Source organism: Tauraco erythrolophus, chromosome 1 (genome assembly GCF_009769465.1).
Source record: "Tauraco erythrolophus isolate bTauEry1 chromosome 1, bTauEry1.pri, whole genome shotgun sequence".
Lineage (NCBI taxonomy): Eukaryota > Metazoa > Chordata > Aves > Musophagiformes > Musophagidae > Tauraco > Tauraco erythrolophus.
This window is the reverse complement of record NC_141465.1, coordinates 88,580,883-88,598,539: the sequence shown is the minus strand read 5'-3', so window position 1 is coordinate 88,598,539 and position 17,657 is coordinate 88,580,883.

Here is a 17,657-nt window from a genome sequence, read left to right as displayed (position 1 = left end):
CCTGCCCATGGCAGGGGGGGTGGAACTAGATGATCTTTGAGGTCCCTTCCAACCCTAACCATTCTATGATTCTATGTCAAAACCAATTCATTCATATAGGTTTTCTCAAAGGTAGCTGTCCAGGTAGCAGAAAGACACCCAGATTAGTGCCATCACTGAAGAAAAAGCTGCTTTCTGAATGCAGTTAGAGGAACCGGAGACCATCCAAGAAGTATTTGAAATATTAACTTACATAAAAAGCTTTCAGTTATAATTCTTATATAGTAGTGGATGGGGACAAAAAAGAAAAAAAAAAAAAAAGGAAAAGAAAAGAATAATCCAGCAGTGATAAAAGGAGCCACAAGAAAACAAGCGCCATGTCTTATGGTGCTAACCACCACCAAATTGCATTCCCTCTGATAATCAGAGTAGTAAGGCTTTCTAGCTCCTCTTTCAGAGATTATCCAAGGCAAGAACTAGGAAAAAAAAAAAAAACAATCAGCAAACCCCACACCTTTTAGCTCTTTTTCGTATTTTGTTGTAAGCTGCTACTTTTTATCCAAATAGTAATTTTTCCTTCACCAAACACACAGTGCCTGACAAATGGGCTTTCTGTCACATCTCAAAATTACTCTTATGCACTAATGCTGTCGTAGCCATCTTAATGTGCCTGCCATAAGAGCTTAGTGCTGGCAAACTTTTATAAAAAGTGATGCAACTTATTGCAATTCTTGCATATGGCTCCAAACTCTAGAATTTGTCTGGGCTTGTGTTGTACAGAGCCACACACAGTGCGGTGAGCATTGTTCTTTGCAAGCTGCAACTGCTACTCCGCATCTCTTTTTATCTCAAATCTTATTGCTTTTGGGGAGAATCTTGCTAAGTATCCACAGTGCAGAGTCCACCTTCCATACGCCTGTGACGAGCATTAGTGTTTGACAGCATAACTTGGATTTGTCAAGCAAGAATAACTCTGGACCTTTTCATAGTCCACCTCAAAGCTCTCTTTCTCTTCACTCAAATACAAAGTAGTCTCCAAATTGTAGCCTGTTAATGGCACCAATTGGGACCTGGATGTTTGGTCTTCATTCACAGCCATATCTTTGCTTCTTATTTGGTCCTCAGAGGAAGCCACTTTTTTTTTTTTTTTTTTTTTTTTTTTATATATGACTGTGGTACTCATATTTGATATTATTTCTCTGAGACTGATTCTGAGCAATAATACCAGTACTGTGCCATGTAAGAACATTCAGGAGGGCACATTTCATCCGGACCAGAATCTTATGCTAGATCTGATGTTGACTATACTCTGGTAGTTAGCATAAAATTATTACAGGTTCAAATTGTTTTGTTTGGTTGGGGTTTTTTGTGGGTTATTTTGTTGTTTGTTTTTTTTTTTTCTTTAAAAAAAAAAAAAAGTATTAGTATAGTTTTGGAGACTCTGTTTGCACCAGATTAGCCCTTTGCTTTATGTAGCTGCAGACTTTTTTTTTTGATCTAGCAGTATATGTTTGAAAGATGGATGTATTATACCGTCAAAACAAACTCAGTCAACAGAAAGCTGCTGTTAAGTACTTTGCAAACAGAACGTGTCTTACTTCTGACAATATTCAACTCTTTTCCTGTTTGCTAACATCTGCTTGCTGTTATAGAATGAAGTACATTGCCGGTCAGCCTCTCCCTTTTACTTTAAGGTGGGGTTTTCAGCAGTTGCATACGTTCACTTGGCACCTTTATAAATAAGTTTTAGCAGAACAAATTGTTCAGAAGTCATCTGGAATCAGAGTCTGACACGCTGTCTTGTTCACTATCACTGTTCATATGAATCAGCATTGTACAAATGTGAGTTTCAACACAGCAGAACAAGAATTTCCACCAGGTAATTCGAAAACTCCCACATCCTGCAAGACTGGATGTAAAGGAGAAAGTTCCATGATTTCATAACCTAATTCCTATACTTTTCAATTTTATTTCCAGGCGTTACTTTTTTAAGCTTTCAAAATATGACACAAACCAATATAGTGATTTCTTCACAAGCAAGCAGGGAGTCTGGAATAAAATAATTCCAGATCGCAGACAGGAATTATGAACAACAGAGTTCAGTACTTCTGCAATAAAACTTGCAATTTACTACAATCAGGTGACGTTAAAGTTCTTTGTTCACCTGAAGCAGCTAGCTCTTACCATCACATTTTCTCCATAAATAGGACTTAAACCAGTAATAGCAGGAGAAAAAAATAATAACAGTGTCTTAGTCATGAAGTTTCTGTCACTGTCAAGATGTGTTGTAAGGCTGTTAATATGATTAGTTAAAGGGACCATTTCTCATCACTTAGTTCCAACAAAGCTAAAGTATATTTTGGCTTTGTTACTCCACAAGGTATATTTATCTTTATTTTGTCAGCATTTATTTTGAGATGTCATTATTGGGGGGAGGGGCATACGCCAAACCCACAAAACTTTACAACATAAACCTTGTCCTGTGCTTTTCTATTCTAAGGAGTTCTTTAATGATAAAAAGCACAGAACAGGCACTATACTCCCTCCATATTAGAGACAAAGCCACCTTCTCTGTTCCATGGAGATGCTTGTTCCTCCCTATCCAATTGTTTTCCAGGTCAAATAGTGACACCAACTTATGCTTACTCACATTTAGTTTCTATATACAGTACAAATGAAGGAAAACAAAGATCATCTATTTAAAAAACAAAAATAATTTTTCAAAAAATGAAAATAAATCAACTCTCCAAATTCATTTGCTTCATCATGGTTTTTGCAAGTCAAGTTTTCCAAATCTTAATTATAGAGACATGCTAAAGGAAAACAAACAGAGAAAAAAAACTCACTATTTTTTATGCCAGCTGTCACAAATCCCGAAGAGCTTGCTACCTAAAAGGTCCCTCTGTGCACCCCTTCACCCACTTTTATCTTTATACTTTCTATTGTGATAATGCTTAGACTTTAAATTCTATCTTAGCCAAACTCTGTTGTCTTCTCCTTTAAACACTTTCTTTAACACTCAGTACACACAAAAACAAATTATGCAAAGTAAAAGCTTACAGCTCCAGCATTTTGTAATGCTGAATCATATATATAAGTAAAGACAATTACTTCTTTTTGATGAGGAAACCAACAAAGAAAGTCCCAACAACTTATTTCTGCCATGGTGATGTTACTGGCATTAGAATAAATAAAAACAGATACACATTCAAGTGAAAGTGATATTCATGAGTAACTTTTTCCTTTCAAGATTGTAGCAATTAAACGTTTGACAGTATCCCACTAGATTTCCCCTTATATAGCAATTCAGACTTTTTTTTACACAGATTTGTCTAAACAAGCTATGCATTACATGAAGACAAACACAGCTGAAGAAGTATCACCAGGGCATAATCTACAATCATTCTGAAGAGCAAGAAAAGTTACGTAGAACATTTTAACCAACAGCATTGTAGTATGTGAATGAAGTGGAAAAATTCAAGTAATGAGAAGAAGTATTATAAACTCACAAAGCAGACAAATTAGCAATGTTTTGTAAGATATTATTGTTTTGAAAATATTATATGGATTAAAAGGAAGATATAATGTGGTTTGACATTCAAATCTACATATGACAGTAAGCTTTGAAACCGGACCTTGGACTGAAACTGGACTGAAACTTGAAAACCTCAAGTCCTCTCCAATATAACATTTGGAATGATGTTTATTGTATTGTCACATTAAATGAAGAAATAAAATACAGACTAGGATGCAATCCCGCTGAAAAGTCCTACCATAGAAACACAGGACTGCAAAAATCCACTTGGATAATCAAGACCAGTCTTCTGCTAGAAATGATGCAAAGTACATGAGAACTTTAAATCCTCCATCCTTTAGAAGGCATGGAACACCTGAACTCTATTGGAAACTGAATTGGCTTGGCAGAAAAAAAAAAAACCTCCAAAACCCTAGCAGTTCAAACCCGGTAATTTGCAAACAATAATCTTGTATATTCCACAAAGAATAATGGGATGAGATCATATTTCTATTTCTACTGTGTTTTCACACAAAACTGAAATCACATTATTGAGACTTCTCAAATGGATAAACCAGGAATTCCAGACTCAGAGCAAGATACCAGAGAGATATTTAGGACAATCATGTTGTCAGTGAAAGCTTTGGAAGTCTAGCTAGGAAACTGAAAGAAGGGTGCTGTGATTGCATTAAAAAGCAGTCTAGGGTGCAACTGCTTAAAAACCCACACAGTTATCCCTGGATGTATTTTTAGTAACTGCAATTTACTTAAGACAGTTTTCTTGAGCAACTGTAAATTAAATTAAGCCCTTTCAGGATTTGTGTTTTTTCCGAAATGCAGAGTCCCAGGATTCAGTTAAATTACTAGCTCATTGTACTTTCTCAGCTATAAGTTCAAACATATAGAGAATTTCTACACATGAATCATCACGTTGCATTTACTGAACTCTGAGGTCCATGCATATAGTTGTTGCTGCACTAGCCACATTATTCCCTGTGGGATTTTTTTTTTTTTCTCCCTGTAGGCTTATCATTACTATTATCATTAAGGACTACTATATTAGTCACTTGACAGATGATTTTCTTACTAATACGTATCAGCAGGACAGTCAAAAGGAAATCCTTATTTCAACTCATCCCAAGAACAAGAGCTGTTCCTGATATCTCTAGGAGGGTACAATAAACAGTTAAACCAAAAGGCAAACATACAACTCACAACTTATTATTCTGCTTACATTTAAGCATCTTTCAAAGCATTTGAACAAAGCCTAGTTGGCTGTTATTTGTGGGACATCTCCATCTCTACTGCTTCCTATGCTAGACTTTGCATCTGAAGGTGTGGATTTTGCCGGTTCTGTTATAAGGTACTGTAGTTTTTCCTGCAGTTTGGTGATATGCTTATGGTACATTGGGAATTTGGTCTTTGTTCTGGAAGCTCGTGACTGACCTGATAAAACAGAGAATGGATCTTACTCAACTGGCTTCCTCAATCCTTACTCTCCCTTCTGTTCCTATTCCTCTAGCTCAGAATTAGGAGTCCATTTAATTATCTTCTTGCCAAAATTCTTGTGCTACAAATGACTTTCTTCACCTATATTTAGAAGCATCAAGTGCTGTGCCTCTGACAGTTTTGAAGGCTTCGTTTTGAAGCGTTTGCCTGGGATTATCATCTGCTATAGGTTAATCCAAGTCCTATTGCTGTTGTCTGTTTTATCTTCTTTCCTTTTATTTGCTTTTTCTTAAAGCTTTAGCATGATTTATGCAGAGGCTTTGCTTCTGGAGACTCTGAAATCCCAGATCTTATGGTTTAGCATGATTTGACATCTATAGGTGCGGGATCCATGAACTATTTGTAACATGTATCATCTGCTGTAGCCAGATTATCAGGATCTCTTCCCTTAGTTGGGAAATTAGGGGAAAAAACCTGTGGATATTCTCATAGCTGGTGTGGTACATGATCTCTCAAAGGACGTCAGGAAAGCCTCTGCAGAGTCACCTTCCCTCTGCAAGAGGTTCATTTCAAAGCTAGTAGTCTGAGCGCACCACAACAAAACAGCTACTTTCTTGCCTCTTTGTTTTCTTGAGTCAGTTTTCTTCTATTGCTTTGTTTCTGACACAGAGCATAACTCCACTATTCCTTATTCATCTTCCTTACTAGCCTTTTTAAAAGCAAACAGGTCACAAGTCCTCCCTGATAAGACTGCTGTCACAGTTGCTATTATATTAACTTTAGAGCCCACAGTGGAAAAGTGTCTTCTCTCTCTTTACTGCCAGCTTAGGCCCACTGCAGAAAAAATTATCTCCACTGGGAAGTAAGTCCTAGGTAGTAGAACTAAATTGACCTGTGTGACTTATTAGGCCCAATCAAGGGACCAAGTACTGAGTAAAATAGATAGGATCTTACCCTTACTTCCCTCCATCACGTGCATGCATGCGCACACACGAGTCAAAGCAGAGCTATGTGACACTGTAGTTTAGAAGCTATGTAAGAGTAAAGTCCACTCACATTAAGTGGGAATGATTTTTAGATTTCTCTCATCTCTATAGGAGAAAAAAAACCTATGTTCTCAAGTCAAAAATAATGGGGTTTTATCCAGTCATTTGTAGCAGCATGCAAAGAAACAGATACAGCTTCACAAGATTAGTTTAATGCTCACGCTCAGTGTGGATGAACTTGAGAACAGATGCCACATCTCTCACTTCCTGGGCAATTTTTTGGATCACCTTTAATGAAAGGTTATCTTCATACGTTCTGTTTAATATCTTTGTCAAAGATCTGGATGAGATAGAGTGCACCCTCAGTAAGTTTGAAGATGACACCAAGCTGGGTGGGAGTGTTGATCTCCTTAAGGGTAGGAAGGCTCTACAGAGAGATCTGGGCAGGCTGGATTGTTCGGCCAAGGCCAATTGTACAAGGTTCAACAAGGCTAAGTGCTTGGTCCTGTACTTGGGTCACAACAACCTCATGCAACACTACAGGCTTGGGGGACAGGTGCTGGAAAGCTGCCCAGAGGAAAAGGACCTGGGGATGTTGGTCGGCAGCCAGCTGAATATGAGCCAGCAGTGTGCCCAGGTGGCCAAGGAGAATAGCACCCTGGCTTGTATCAGAAATAGCGTGGCCAGCAGGAGTAGGGCGTCCTCCTGTACTCACCACTGGTGAGGCTGCATCTTGAATCCCGTGCGCAGTTTTGGGCCCCTCACTACAAGAAAGATATTGAGGTGCTAGTGTGTGTCCAGAGAAGGGCAATAAAGCCGGTGAAGGGTCTAGAGCACAAGTTTTATGAGGAGCAGCTGAGGGAACCGGGGTTGTTTAGCCTGGAGAAAAAGAGGATGAGGGGAGACCTTATTGCTCTCTACAACTACCTGTAAGAAGGTGGTAGCGAGGTGGGTGTTGGTCTCTTCTCCCAAGTAACAAGCAATAAGACAAGAGGAAACAACCTCAAGTTGCACCAGGGGAGGTTTAGATTGGACATTAGGAAAAAATTTTTCACCAAAAGTATTGTCAAGCATTGGATCAGGCTGCCCGGGGAAGTGGTTGAGTCACCATCGCTGGAGGTATTTAAAAGACATGTAAGTGTGTCAGTTATGGACATGGTTTAGTGGTGGACTTGGCAGTGTTAGGTTAACATTTGAAATGGATGATCTTAAGTCTCTTCCACCCTAAACAACTCTGTGATTCTATGTGGGGTTTTTGTGGGTTTTTTTTTTCCCCTCTAATATCTTGCTGAATTTTATTTTTTTTTTACATTTTCAAGGACTATTTAAATATATAGCCATGCCTGAGATATGAGAGGGCAGAAGATTAACATTTTTAAAATAATTTAAAAAAACCCCAACAAACCTTCACAGCCGCTTTATTCACCTGTGTGAATGAATACAAGAAATATAAGCTCTTGGTTAAAATTGAAGATTTGAATCAGAGTGAATTTCGATGTCCTTCAGTGTTTTGTATTTGGAAGAATGCTATAATCACTAGGCTAGTGGATCTCTAATGAAGGAACATCTACACTGAGCTAATTCTAGGCACACCATATTTCAGCATGTATTAGTGTGACTAGTGAAATCATTTGCAGAGGTAGAGTCAACAGACTAAGATGTGTTTCTCTCCTCCTAACCCCACAGGAGTTCATTTCTTATGTTTAGAACAACAGATGAGCCACCTCCCCCTTCCCACCCCCAAAAGCCTGCCAAACATCTGTCTCATTAGTTCCTTCAAGAAAAGTTCTCTATGGTTGTCGCGGACTGCCTGTGTCTTCTTCCAATGGGTCGCAACCAAACGGCTGTTGCGACCACAACGTATTCCACAATCAGAAGGCTCTTCTAAACTCACTGCTATCTTAGTCCAACAGAGAGCTCCAACTCTCACTCTCTAGGGGGCTCCTGCCACTCCAAACTCCAGGAGGGAAATGCCCCACTCCCTCTTGGGAGTGTCCCACCTTTATCCATCCATGAGTCACGTGGTTTCCGGTTGACCAACGTGACTCACAGCACCTGTCCTAACAAGGCACAGGTGCTTTCTATTGTAGTAGCCAGGAACTCCCCCAACAATTCCCCCTTTTCTTTTTTTAAAAAAAAATGCCTTGCAGCCTTTAGGGGTTTCCAACATTTCAATTCCATTTTCCGTCGCCGTTTGTAAGTCATTCTCATTTTTTGTCGTAACGTGACGGCGGGTATATCCATTGATCCGGCGACGACGGATACATCCACCTTGGCTGCTGTGGCTGCTTTTTCTGTTGATCAACCTGTGGCTGCCATAGCGCTCCCGCAAGAGTTTTGTCCAAACCATTATGCATCTGCATACACTTTCTCATTCTTTTATTTCTCAGCCAGCCGTTAGTGTAAACCTCTGAATCGCATTGCCTAGCAATATGGCCTATTTTCCCGCACCTATAACATCTCTTTTTTCCATATTTATGGCAATTAACCAAGCCATTAACTTTTCCGGTATTTATTGTCCGCCTTTGACCCTTTCGTCCTGGGCATTCCAATTTTATATGTCCCAGGTTTCCACATCTATAACACTTCTGCTTCCTAACACGTAGGGAACCCGGAAGGGCTAGTGCCACGGGGAACGCACTAGGCCCTCCCCCCATTTCTGTTATAGATGATTCTTTATTGTTAACTGGTACCCCCAGAGCTTCAGCCAGGTCCCAGTCCCTGGCCTCTATTGCTTTTGTTCTAACCTCGTCCCAGAAGCGAACTGGGTCATGAGGCTGAACTGTTACTGTAGTCGCTCCCAAGGGGTCTGATTCCAATAAACAGGCAGATTCTGGCGACTTTCTCCTTGGTCTAGGTGCGGTTGGTAACTTCCCAGCAGAACTATCACTTGCTTCAAAGGTTTCTCCTGCAGTCTCTCTTGCTGCAGGATGGGTCATGGCCTGCTGCAGCGTTTCCACTACAGCTGCTAACTGCTGGGATATACCTTGCAGTATTGTCATAACTTGCTGTAGTATTATTGGCTGCACCAAACGTACCTGGGCCGGATAACCAGATACCGCGGGATATGAAGTTGCCAAGGGTGGGGCCAATTGCTCAAATGGCGGAGCCGTAGGCATAATAATGGGGGAAGGGGGGGCTGTTGGGGCAAAGGGTGGGGGACGTTTTAACACCTCCTGCAGGGTGGGGCAAAGTCCCTGCACAGTCCCCGCAACTTCCTTGATCTCCTTGAACAGTGAAGATAAACCCAATTCACTGTCCGTGCTGTCTGAGGCCAATCCTCCCTCAGACAGTTCGTCATCTTCCTCAAAACCTTTGCCCATTGATACATAATCTGTTGCTTGAATTATATTATCCAAGGCCCCCCATGTACGCAACAGGTCAGTTTTGGTCGAGTCCTTATTCTCAAAGACTACTTCACAAAGCAACTTATCCCCCAACTTCTTCCATAGCTCTAGGTTAAAGGAGGCACTGAGACTCACTAGGTCTTCACGCTCCACTGCCCAGTTGAGTAAATTATATAGATCCTTGCTTCTTATATTGGCCCCCGCAGCCATTATCGCAGATTCAAGAAATGCAAAAGTCTGGCCTTCCTTTACAGAGTTCTGTCTCATGTCCATTCCCAGCTGCTCACCTTGTTCCAGGTGTCTAGGTCAAAACTGGTCAATCCGCAGCTCCTGCTGCTCTCAAGCTTCGCTGGGTTTTATCTCCACCGCAGTTCACCCTGCGGTTCAGGCAGTTCGCGTTTCGACGAATCACATCGGGGTCACCAGATGTCGCGGACTGCCTGTGTCTTCTTCCAATGGGTCGCAACCAAACGGCTGTTGCGACCACAATGTATTCCACAATCAGAAGGCTCTTCTAAACTCACTGCTATCTTAGTCCAACAGAGAGCTCCAACTCTCACTCTCTAGGGGGCTCCTGCCACTCCAAACTCCAGGAGGGAAATGCCCCACTCCCTCTTGGGAGTGTCCCACCTTTATCCATCCATGAGTCACGTGGTTTCCGGTTGACCAACGTGACTCACAGCACCTGTCCTAACAAGGCACAGGTGCTTTCTATTGTAGTAGCCAGGAACTCCCCCGACATATGGTAATACAAGAAAAGGAAGAAACACAAGGATAGGAAGGTTGAGTACTCCAAGAGGGGAGGGGAAAAAAAAAAAACAAAGAGAGGGAGGGATGAGAAGACAGCAGTTCAGGATCCTGATCTAAGTAGAATTCTCCTAGAAGTTGTTACAACAGGATAGATTCAAACAAAAATCTGGTTCCATTCACCTTTATATAGGTATCACACTAATATGACAAAAAGAAAAAAACAATAAAAACAACCAAAAAATACCCAAAACCCCAAGGATCAAAAGAACAGTTGGATATTTTTTGTTTGTTTTGATGTAAAATTGTATGCTCCAAAGCATTCAACTTGAATTGTTCATGAGGAAGAACAAGGTAATCTATTTGAATAGTGTCACATTTTAAGAAAAAACACTTTTGAAAGTTACTAGATTCATATGAGAAACCCAAAGGAGAATTTTTTGAAGCATTTATTTAAAAAAAAAACAGAGAATTGTCAGAGATATGCTTTTGGAGGACCATGAAATCTCTAATTTGGGACCAGATTGTAATATGAATCAGAAACCAACAAAACAGAGAAGAAAACTGTCAGGATTCTCTATCAGGCTTAGGGAAAGCGTGGACTTCAGTTACCCAAACACATCCGTATCTTACATTACAAGCTCTGACAAGACAATTAAGTGATATCACAGCAGACTGAGCAAACTACAAAGATGCATGCAGAGATTAAGTGAAATTCATACACCAAGAGTGAAAAATACAAAACCACCTATGCAAGAAGTAGAGCATATAGTACGAGAAGAAGCAGACCTAAGCACCATTCTGCATTTGAACAGAGCTTCTTTATTTGAGAGAACCAAAACCACACTGAAGAAATTTAGACAATGCCCTAAACAAACCATGTATCTTCTCAGAACATATTAAAATACTCTTTGCACTGGAGTTGTAGCTATGGCATAGATTAAATGGCTTGTTCAAGAAACAGCTGTAGGTAGCAAGTGAAATGCTACTCTGAATACGAATGGAACACATGCTTAATTCTAATAGATGTTTTCATGTGTATTCCAAATGTCATTAAGAGTTTTAAGATGAATAATTATGAAAGCAGAGAGGTATCATGATCAATCTTTTGAAAGATTCATCCTAATTTGAATGTCTGAGAACTAAATACAACTTCTTGAGAAAGTACCCTGACATCAGTTACAACCTACTAAACAGTCCTTGATTTTGTTACCCCTTTTAAAATAGCTTGTGTTTTACATGGAGGAATACCTGAAGATAGAAAAATTAAGAAACTTAGCAAGAGAGGGATGACACAGGAAAGGAAACCCTGAAATTCCTGCGAATGGATAAAAATCATAAGGAATAAATGATAGTACGGTAAACAGAGCTATGACAAACAAGAAAAAATAAGCTCACCAGAAAGCAAGATGGTATACATGTACATACACCCAAAAAAATGTCTGCATCCATTGACATTTCTTACTTATGACTCAAATGCCATTGACCCACCTACACAGAGTTGTTTTCTTGGAGTACTTCTTCATTACTTTGAAGCAGCCAGACACTTTTCATTCCATTAGCACTTAAGACAGATGTAAGGAAGATCTACAGGACTAAGCTTTTTAAAACTAACTGGTCATAGAGACAAGCTACAATGAGAACTCTAAAAGGCCTGGCTCAAGATTCAAAGGTTTTATTTTATTTTTTCCCCTAGAACTGATACTTCAAGATATTTTAACAGAAGAGAACTAGAACACTGAATTTGTGCTAGTATCAGAAGTACAAACAGAATGACAACAATAATTACTCTGTAATTATTTTAATGTCACTTCTTACTCAGGTAACAGAAAGAACTGCAGTGCTAGACAACCAAAGATGAAATAGCATTAGTTATACTCTTGTATAAAAGTAGGTCTCATTAAATAAATCTTTCTCTCTTTGACAGAACTACAGGTATAGGCTTCCAGGTTAGTACTACACAATATTCCAAATCAGACACCATAGAATCATAGAATGGCATAGGCTGGAAGGGACCTTAGAGATCATCTAATGCAACCTCCCTGCCATGGGCAGGGATGCCTCTCAACTAGATCAGGCTGCTCAAGGCTCCGTTCAACCTGGCCTTGAACACCTCCAGGGAGGGGGCATCCACAACTTCTCTGGGCAATTTATTCCAAAGTCTTACCACCCTCGTACTGAAGAATTTCTTCCTAAGGTCTAATCTAAATCTGTTCTCCTTCAACTTAAACCCATTTCCCCTTGTCCTAACAGTGGACACTCTTGTAAAAAGTCCCTCCCCAGCCTTCCTGTAGGTTCCCTTCAGGTATTGGAAGGCAGCTATTAGGTCGCCCCGAAGTCTTCTCTTTTCAAGGCTGAACAATCCCAGCTCCCGCAACCTGTCCTCGTAGCAGAGGTGCTCCAGCCCCTGGGTCATCTTTGTGGCCCTCCTCTGAACACGCTCCAACAGATCTATGTCTCCCTTATGGTGGGGACACCAGAACTGGACGCAGTATTTGAGGTGGGGTCTCACAAGAGTGGAGTAAAGGGGGAGAATCACCTCTCTTGACCTGCTGACCACGCCTCTCTTGATACATCCCAGGATGCAGTTGGCCTTCTGGGCTGCATGAGTGCACTGCCAGCTCATGTTGAGCTTCTCATCCATAAACACCCCCAAATCCTTCTCTTCAGGGCTACTTTCAACCCACTCTGTGCCCAGTTTGTATTTGTGCCTAGGATTGGCCCGACCCAGGTGAAGGACCTTGCATTTTGACTTGTTGAAGCTCATGCAGTTAGCACTGGCCCATTTCTCAAGCCTATCAAGGTCCCTCTGGATGGCATTTCTTCCCTCAAATGAGTCCATGGCACCACACAGCTTGGTGTCATCGTCAGACTTACTGAGGGTGCACTCAATGCCATCATCCATGTCGCTGACAAAGATGTTGAACAGCACTGGACCCAGAACGGACCCCTGAGGGACACTGCTTGACATGGGTCTCCATATAGACATTGAACCATTGACCACAACTCTTTGAGTGCAACCATCCAGCCAGTTCTTTGTCCACTGAGTGGTCCATCTGTCAAATCCGCGTCTCTCCATTTTAGAGACAAGGATGTCATGTGGGACAGTGTCAAACGTCTTGCACAAGTCCAGGAAAATGACATCCGTTGCTTTACCCATGTCCACCAGCGCTGTAGCATCAACATGATATAGACTATAAAATAAATAGATTATTAACTAGCTGATTAACAAGTTCTTCCTAAGATGTATCAGTAGAAGTGATTTATCCTTTAATAGAATTTATTTCTACCATTGACCAAATTCTAATTCCACTCTTACACTACACAGTAACTAAAAAATTAGTGCTGTAAAAAAAACCAAAATCAAACAACCACCCCACCAATCTACACGTTTTCATTTTTACAATGAAGTTACTTGATATTTTTTCCCAAAAATATATACTTTTTAATACCGATATTTAAAAAAAAAAGTTACCTCTGATACGCTTTTTTTTTTTAAAAAAAAAAAAAAAAGAGACGAGACCACAAAAGTAGCATAGTTGTGATAGCTTCCAGCCCTGTACAACTACTGCAATTAAACATTCAGGCTTTGTTTTACAAACAAACTCAAAAAAAAAAAAGTATTACACATTTCACCAAGCAGACAGAAACCTACTGCTAGCCTTCGGTTCACACATCATCTCACCTTCTTTTCCTTTTTTTCTTCTCACCCCCAATAGCATCATTCTCTCTGAACTTGGACTGCCTTTAATGTCATCAGCTGAGAATCGTATACCTTTGCTGATTCACAGCTGTCCAGTATTTTTTCACAAAGTGAGGCAAGCTATTTTCCCAAGTCCTTGAAGAATCCATACTCGGTTACCAAAACATCTAAGCACAGTGTTGTATCAAACAGGATTTAATGTAGTCCTTGATTACAGAATGGGGAAGTGAAGGGGAGGAGAAGTGATTCTATCTTTATATACCATGTTGTTGAGTTATACCTATTTCTCCTACCATTGCACTTAGTAGAATGATTCCTTACTGAGTTTAGACTACCAGAAAAAAAGTTTGGGTACCTGCTAGCAAGGCAGAAACATCCTTCAGATTGCAATACATAGGTGCTTAGCCGGAACAAGGAATACATCTGACCCTATCCGTTGTCTGTGCTCCAAAGATCAGTGAAGACATACAGGATCTTATAATATTGTATATTTGTGGGGGTATCAAAAACACTATTCATGTATATATTTTATATGTTTCTATGAAGACATTAAAGAAGTATTTAGAAACAAATAATTCATCAGCAGGCATCAATATGGGGAACTATAAGCTCTGGTCACAAAATTTAAGGTTTTAAAAATAGCAACTTTTAAAGTAACAACAGTGTAAACTAATGTTTGTTGCATTAATGCATTTAGGAATCAAAGGTGATGACTTCTCAAGCATTCTGTGAAAAAGAGTATTTACTAAATCATGTTCTTGTTATATAAATTTAATGCCAATAAATTTAAGGCTAATATTCTGTGTTGTAGAGATCATTAGACACCAGGGGAAGGAGCAGCCATGCTTTTTAAGTAGAAACTTGTCTGTTTGGGTTACATCTGTGTCTGTTTATACACCTTAAATTTCTTAGTCTACAGAGCAAAAGTAGAATGAATTTATATGTTATAACGTATGTGTATATAACATATCTCAGTCTATCACTAGCAGCTAATAATCAATATCCTCTAGGCAGAATTCACTCATTTTAACCACCTGTGTTGCCTACATTTACAAGCTCTTTCCATAGTAAACGAAAAGAGACAAATATTTCCAAAGAGCAATTCATCCCACCTGTCTTAGGCATCTGTTTTTATGGTGGAATGAATTGCCCTCCAGAGATGCCCACCATATTTTAATTAGACCTTGAAACACATAAATAGTGCATAGAAGCTTTAGATGTCTTTTAATCAGGCAGTTATGATGCTTTTCCAGTTTCTTTACTCATCTGGATGCAGTGCAAATTAGCAAAATGTGAAGGCAGGTATGGCTCATGGTGCAAGTCTTTCTAGAATGGAGTGTTGGAGCCATGCTTTGATTTCTGCTGTTAGAAGGCCATTTTATGATTACAGGTGAGCATTGAATGCATTCGTACCTTTGGCTATAGCTCTTTTCTGTTGTAAGATCCAGTAAAATCAAAATGCATTTGTTCTCTTTAGTCTTTAAACTCAGTCATTTTCACAGGATGTCTTCCAGCAAGCCCTACCATCTTCATTCCTTAACCTCCACAATAGAAAACATTTGCATTTCAAAGTTCACGGATCTAGCTAGCCAGCTACTGTCATTTCATTTTCTGTATTGGTTTGCTTTTAGCCGAAGCTGTATCCCAGTGCAGTCCTCAGACCTTAATTATTACAAAGCTCCTAGCTGCAGCTCATCTTACTAATTTTGCACTGCACTTAAACCAGTCGTGGGTTTTTTTAATATATAGGAACTGCTTTTGTCTGCTGTTTTAAGTTGCTAGGTCAACTGATACCCTTAACTTGTTCCAGTTTTAGGAAGTTCTGCAACAAGTTTCCTTTGCTTCTAAAATTTATAATTTCATTTTTGCTAGATCTTTTTTATCTCATGAATTTCCAGAATTTTACTTCTGCTATGTTCTAAGAAAAATAGAAAACTAGGACTTACTTTATTCATATCTGAACCTCAGTTAACATGTTTTTGCTGAGACTGTAGGCTACATAGCCCCATGCATTTTTTAGATATATGCAAAGATAAGGTGATCTTTCTTGTAGAGCAGACTTTCCTCTAATATTAAAGAGCAGCCCAGGAATAGTTCTTAAAAATTCAAGACCTTCTGGAATTTTTAGCTTAGCAACAGCTCTGTGTAAAAATTATGATGAAGCTACTAAGGTTATTTAGCTTTGCAGAAATGCACTGAGGGAAAATTTAGGTTTAAGAAGTTTGCTTTATCTGGATAAAATTAACTGACTTATGGGCATGATGATAAATAGAAGTTAGTTTACTAGCAGAAGGACTCAGTTACCCTTTAAAAATCATAGAATCATAGAATCATAGAATGGTTTGTGTTGGAAGAGACCTTAAAGATCATCTAGTTCCAACCCCACTGCCACAGGCAGGGATGCTTTCCATTAGACCAGGTTACTTAAAGCCTCATCCAGCCTGGCCTTGAACACCTCCAGGGATGGGGTGTCCACAACTCGTCTGGGCCACCCTCATTGTAAAAAATTTCTTCCTTCTATTTAATCAAAATCTCCCCTCTTTCAGTTTAAAGCCATTATCCCTTGTCTTATCACTACACGCCCTTGTAAAAAGTCCCTCTCCAGCTTTCCTGTAGGCCCCTTTTAAGTACTGGAAGGCTGCAATAAGATCATCCCGGAGCCTTCTCTTCTCCAGGCTGAACAGCTCCAACTCTCTCAGCCTGTCTTCATAGCAGAGGTGCTCCAGCCCTCTGATCAGCTTCGTGGCCCTCCTCCGGACTCGTTCCAGTAGCTCCATGTCCTTCTTGTGTTGGGGACTCCAGAGCTGAACACAGTATTCCAGGTGGGGTCTCACGAGAGCAGAGTAGAGGGGCAGAATCACCTCCCTTGACCTGCTGGCCACGATCCTTTTAATGCAGCCCAGGATACGGTTGGCTTTCTGGGCTGCCAGTGCACATTGCCGGCTCATGTTGAGCTTCTCATCAACCAGCACTCCCAAGTGCTTGTCCTCCGTGCTGCTCTCAATCCATTCTCTGCCCAGCCTGTACTTGTGCTTGGGATTGCCCCGACCCACGTGCAGCACCTTGCACTTGGCCTTGTTGAACTTCATCTTGTTGAACAAATCTGACTTGATTTCTGGAAAGGAAAGGAAAGCTTTAACTTTATGAAGTTGGAATGTCTTGAGTGCTTGGTAAAATTGTTTTTGAAAGCACTTGAGTTCAATGTTAAATTATATTAGTAACTTAGCTGTTTGATAATAGAAGCTAATATAAATTCAATTTAAATGAGCGCAGCTAATAGTAGATCATCTAATGTTTTAAAAATGCTTTGGAAATTAATATGTTGGGTAGTTTAGGAAATCTAAAATATATGAAGAGAAGAGAAACATATTTCTTTGAAGAAATATGTTTCCCCATAATTTGTTTATTAACATGAAGCTATGCTTTCTACCAGGTCATTTTAGAGGTAAACAAGCAGCTAGGCTGGAGCTTTGATTCTACTAATTCAATACATTTAAACTTGCTTCTTGATTTCTACTGAATTAAACCTATAATTTTCTTTAATAATCCTAAAGTGACTAGTCCGGGAAGAATGCAGCAAAAGAAACAAGTGTTGACTGAGTCCTATCTAGTCAAAATCTGAACTGACAGCCAAAATTTTAGAGCTTTAAACACTGGTTCTCGGAAGAGATGGATCAGCCTTTACTACTCTTTGGAAAGGTAGGTCACAGGAAGCATCATAAGAAAAACAAATTTATATTTGACTTATTTAACTTCCTTTCTGCTATACTAATAGCACATAAGGCAATCTAAACTGTGGAAAATAGGGGCATGTCGCAACATCTGGGTCCAGCTACAAACGCCAGCCTCATTCCAGCTTCATGTCAGATGATGAGCAAGCCTTCATCACCCTTCCTTTCCCTCTCTTGATTGATTATGAAAGTTTAGAGGAC